We start from the raw sequence: 6,000 nt of genomic DNA on the forward strand, positions 1-6,000 counted from the left end.
AATAAAATAAATAAATTTAAGGCAGCAGATAATGAATACTTAGCATCTCCTGATGTCTCTATATTGTAGAAATGAACCAGTGAGGAAATCTGTCAAACAACCAAGAATTACGTCGGTCACATTAGGAGGTCAAAAAGACAGCAGTCTGAAAAATGTTAACTGCCATGGAAAATAATGATACAGGAGGGTTTGATTCACCACAGTGAGTCAGTCAGCTGAATAGTGGCCAGAGGGACAGTGAGCTTGACGTACAGCTGAACTAAAGTTTTGGTACGCAGCCAAACGCTGTTGCAGATGTCAGATGGTTATGGGAGGAGTTCAGATCCATTCACTACAAGTCTTGTTTTTTTCTGTGGTATTCTGTATGGAGCCCACAGCACCACAGTGCACTGGATTCTGGATGACCTCAGGACATAGTGCTCACTCAGAGACGTTGTAAGGGAGTCACTCACTTCATCATTAAGCATATCTGTTTCCAGTTTCTTCTTGCTAATGTCTGAGTGTGATGTGAAAAACAACCTGTGTGGTGCTTTCATACACATCAAATTCAAAATGATGCACCTAAACCCCCCCAAAGCTGTGTGACCAATTTTGTGTTTATTTGATTTACTTACATGAACAGTAATTTCTTTGATTTTCAGGGTGTAACATGATTCCAAATAATATACCTGATTGTCACGTTATTTTATGTTTCATATGTATTATAGAGAGAATGGTAAACGACAGCAGCACTCAAGTGGAACGTTTGGCACCGGAGCAGTTGCACTCCAGGCTGTCTCTTTGGGAGTAAACAGCAGGAGGACAAGGAATATCAGATCTGACAGGATGAGAAGCTGGCAGCCATTATTGGACATTCATCATTAAGTGGAATTTGTTTCGGAATGGGGGAGAAAGTGATGACATCCACCAAGAACCGTCAGGCAGAGGTAATTTATTTCATAATTGTTAAGATGCTATTTGCAATTTCTTGTGTCTTTTGTAATTAACGAGTGCAATTCCATCAGAACAATATTTTATTTGAATGAAAATGGCATTGATGCTTGTGTAGCCCACATTAGAAAAGCAGTGAAAAGACATTGAGAGAAAGGGAGAATGTACACTTTATATGACAGTGTAGTGGCTCATTGGGTGACATGCTGTTACATGTTCTAGCCAGTAGGGGGTGGTACCAGCCATCCTCCTAATCTACTCTGTGTCGAGTTTTTTTACCTGTCTGCATCCTGTCTGTCATTTTGCCGCTCAAGCTAGAAGCATACTCTCTGCTTTGCTCAGATCGTTATCTGATATTCCGTGTCGATGTGTGAGGTAACCCTGCTGACCTGTTGAAAGGTGCAGGGATTGGCATGATTCAACGGTGAGTAGTAAGACATCCGTAGTTGCTGATTAAGAGGAGATTTATAGTAGAACACGGAGCGAAAAAAGTCCGCTAGCCGCTAGGCTAACGGCTATAATGTGAAATTCCACTGTCATTCGCTAATAGCGTTAGCATGTGAGATCTGGGAAATAGTTGTGGGCGAACCGCGATTCTGTCGCCTCGGATCTTTTTATGTTAATTGTGTATTGTTATATGTGAATATCAAAAGCTACCTTGCTAGCTATGTTTAGTATAGAGGTTATTAGGGCAGATTTAAAGCACTGCTTCATGTTCATTTACTCTTGTCCAATAGCTGTGGAGTTTCTACTCATTGAGCTTCAGTATTAGCATGTAGCCATTATGTGCCTTACATAAAAAACCAAAGGACTGATAATATGTGTATGAATGTATGTCTTAAGTCAATGTGATTCTGTTTTCATATTAATACTTGAACTTTATAGTATTCCAATTTAATTTAGCATTGAGGTTGATCTAAAAGAATTGTAGTTGTATTGATATGTGAGCAATTGTTCATGTTAGCAGATATGGTCAAGATATTACTAGTGTGTGGATGACATTCCATATATACATGTGTGACCTGTCTATAGGTCAGGGGTTTTTTTGGTGAAGAAAATAATTCTCCGGTGCCAGAGAGGACATCGAAGAACCAAGATTCCAGTTAACTGGATGGTGAGCCAACCTAAAGATCTTTCAGAGGAAATTTGACTTCCACGTTCTTCACTCCACGGTGTGGTAGGACAGACCCTGTACAAAGACGGATTGGGCCCCAACAAACAATCCACAAACTTGACATTTAAGACTGGACTTACAGACTTTGAATTGACTTTTATGTGCACACTTTTTATTTTATTTATTTCTGTTTATTATTTGGGGGAAATTGATGCTGTATTCTATTGTTAAACAAACTTAAACTGCAGTTTGTATTTAAATACAAGTTCATTTAAAGAAATCCTGTTGTGTAATTCTCATTATTGATGAGAAGTCCAGGGCTCCTACTTACCTAGAATCTCCTGTCCTGGTCCACATTAACACTCATTCTAGTGTAACCAAGGGTTACACTTGCAACAGTTTATTAATAGGGTTAATCAATATAATTTATAGCCTGTCTGGTTGTGGTTCTGCTTCAAGTCTAGCCAGCTGTATCCAAGCACATACAACGACCCTTGAGCTGCCCAAATGTATGCTCTATCACAGCGGATGTCATTGTAGCGCAACTCTTGAGGGGTTTGAGGGTTGGCAATCTGGAGCAGAACTATATACTTTATATATATTAAAATAATTTAAAAGCTCTCATAAATTCTACCAATTCCTCGGTTAAAATCAACTACAGATGCGTAATTTCATGGGAATAGAAATTGTTGGGAGTGACTGATTATAGGCCAATAAACAATTTAACGAAAGTCACAACTGTTACATTTCAATATGACAATAAATGGGGGTCAATTTCATGGTTATTTAATACATTTGGTCAATGCATTAGATAATATAATGTTTGTCTATTTAATTAGGGCCCGAGCACCTCCGGTGGGAGGCCCTATTCTATTTCGAACCAAAGTTTGCAGGGAATTCAAAACCCCAAAAATTTGAAATGGGCGTGGAAAAATGGCTCAACAGCGCCATCTAAGGAAAAGCCCCTCAGTTAGCTTTCACCGATCTTCACAAAAATCGTAGCCCAGGTGTATCATGACCAGACAAACAAAAAAGGTCAGAGGTGCAATTGGAAAAAAGCAACAGGAAGCCCGCCATTTTGACTTTAGTAGCCATATTGGCCATTTTCCACATTTTTACTTTGATGTACTTGTCCCACGGCTTTCCTCAGATCACAACAAGATGGAGATGAAAACTACCTCCAAGATCGATTTTTCGTGACACAGTGTGACCGTGGCGTGGCGCCAAAGTTTGATTACACACCATCAAAACACGAGGTTCTGTATCTCAGACATATTTGGTCCAATCGAGTCCAAACTAGACATGTAAGACAAGATTCCCGGCCTGATGACATCTACACAGAAATTATGAATTGAAATCACAGCGCCCCCTGGTGGCAACAGGAAATGTCTTGTTTTTGGAACGTCTTACACTTGGAAGTATTCTTCCTCATCCACTGACCACAACCATGTCAAACTGTCAAATGGGTCTCAAGACATTGATAATGAAGGCATAAGATTACTGTGACTTTTCGTCAAACGCCATAATAGTGGCGTGGCGTCAAAGTTCATCAACTCGCCGTGACACACGAAATTGCTATAACTTCGGTGTTTGAGGTTCAACCTCCCTCAAACTACATTTGCGTAACAGCCCCCCCTGCAGACATTCAGATGGTTTTAAGGAATGGGCGTGGCAAAATAACTGACTAGCGCCCCCTAAAGGGCAGCCCTGGCACTACGATTGGCACACCTTCTCTCTGCTTGCCGACATGCACGTCTAAGACCGCGGGTAGAGTCGTTTAGCCATGGTTCTGAAAGTGCTTTAGTGCGTTTCATTCTCAAAGGAGCAACAGAGTCCAGAGTGCTTGTGCAGGTTGAGTTAAAGAGACAGATAAGCTCATCAGCACTGAGAACATCACTACAATCCAAGTTATAGAGCACAGAGTCTTTAAAAATGGCAGAGAAATGCAACAGAGTTTGACTATTAATTATACGGCAGCAGTGCGCAGGAGTAGCTGGCTTGACTATAGAGCCGGGGACAGTGATCGTAACTAAAACCGGCAGATGATCTGATATACAAGTATCACAGATTTCCTTGACATGAACATGTAGGCCATAAGACAACACAAGGTCTAATGTGTGCCCCTTTTCATGTGTGGGTCCAGACACTGACTGGGTGAGATTAAAGCAATTTATAAGATTTAAGAAGTCTTCAGCCATAGGTTTAGTTTCACAGCATACATGTACATTAAAATCCCCACAAATTAAAAAGTGGTCATAGTCCATCGAAATACCCGCTATGAATTCAGCAAACTCTTGCATAAAGTCCTTGTTGAATTTCGGGGGACGGTACACTACAGCACAGGGGAGGAGGCATTTAACTCAAACAGCTGAAGCTCGAAACTAGAATAGGTGACAGTTACCGACTGTCGACACTGAAAGATGGATTTAAATACAGTGGCTACCCCTCCACCTTTACCAGTGGTCCTGGGAGAGCTGAAAAAAGTACAGTCAGGAGGGCGAAGCTCATAAAAAGCTGTGGACTCACCAATGTGAAGCCAGGTCTCGGTCAGGAGCATAAAGTCCAGATCACGGGATGTGAAAAAGTTATTTAGTACAAAAGTTTTGTTGGTTATAGACCTCGCATTAATCAGAGCCATGTGTAGAGTTAGATCCATACTGTCCAGCTTTGGGGTGCGGCGAAGCATGCGAAGATTGTTGAGGTTCACACCGCGCCGATCATCGCAAATAGCGTCTAATCTGGGAGTAATCACGACAGGAATGTCGGAGGCTGTGGAAGCATGATTGTTTAAAGTGGTAGAAGAAGAGCAGGGGGTGGCAGGTGATGTAGATAGTCAGTCACAAGGTGTAAATAGTACACCGTGCTGCAGATTACCTGCAAGCATGCGACTACCCTGCTAGCTTGGATGCAGTCCGTCTCGCGCAATCAAGGGAGAGCGATTCCAGAATAAATTAAAGTTGTGGATAAAACCAATGTCGTGAGTGGAGCATACGGACTGGAGCCAGGTGTGGAGGCTGAGGATCGTGCTGAAGCGGCCAATTCCGCGACCCAGTGTGGGAATTGGACCCGAGATGAAAGCAGACTTTCCAGTGCTATTCAGCAGGTCAAAGAGACGGATGAAGTCGGCTTTTGTCAGCTCGGACTGCTGGCGGCTGGTGTCGTTTGATCCGACGTGGACTATTATTCTTTTAATAGTCGTTGGGAGTGAGGCAATGAGTCCGGGAAGTTTGCCGATGTCTGGCGTTGTCGCTCCAGGAAAGCAGTGTGTGACTGCATTAATGAAGCAGATGTTATGATGGAGTCTCCGATTATCAGGGTAGTTGGAGGGATTAGCGGACGCAGGGGTGTTCCTGGTTTGGGTGATCTTGGCGAGCGCCAGGTTGCTGCACCGGTATGTGGAATGGAGGAGACCGTAGGGTGCAGAAGCAAGGTGGTGTCTTCCTCCGTAGGGCATGGCTTCCCTGCTGTGGCCAAGCCAGTAAGAACTCCGGAGCTACGCCTGATCACAGCCTCCGTCAATAACCTGCGGCGGGCGGAGGTAGAGGACTTGACCACAGGATTGAGTGGGGGTGCTTCCAGAGGCGGGAAGTCCTCAGTATTCAGGATGTCAAATCTGTTGGACAGCTGGAGGTGTCAAGGTGGATGAGGGGGAGACGGGTGCCCAGCACAGTGCTTGTCCTTTCTGGTTACAATCCGCGGCTCCTGTTTGCAGGGAGTAGTCGGGGCCATCACGGTACGACCGCCCTGGGGTGATAGCGACTTTGCTGGAGCATGGTACGGAGTGGAGCTGGCTATTATTTTTGGCTTTGCTCCCATTGTCACCCACGGATCATCAGGCTGTGCTGGAGTAGACTCGGGATCTGGAACTCCTGTGACGGTGGTGCCAAGCCACGGCAGTGTAGGATCGTTATCCAACCCTTATAGCTGCAACCAGAGTTTTTCAAGGCCGCGATGTG

Source organism: Hippoglossus hippoglossus, chromosome 11 (genome assembly GCF_009819705.1).
Source record: "Hippoglossus hippoglossus isolate fHipHip1 chromosome 11, fHipHip1.pri, whole genome shotgun sequence".
Lineage (NCBI taxonomy): Eukaryota > Metazoa > Chordata > Actinopteri > Pleuronectiformes > Pleuronectidae > Hippoglossus > Hippoglossus hippoglossus.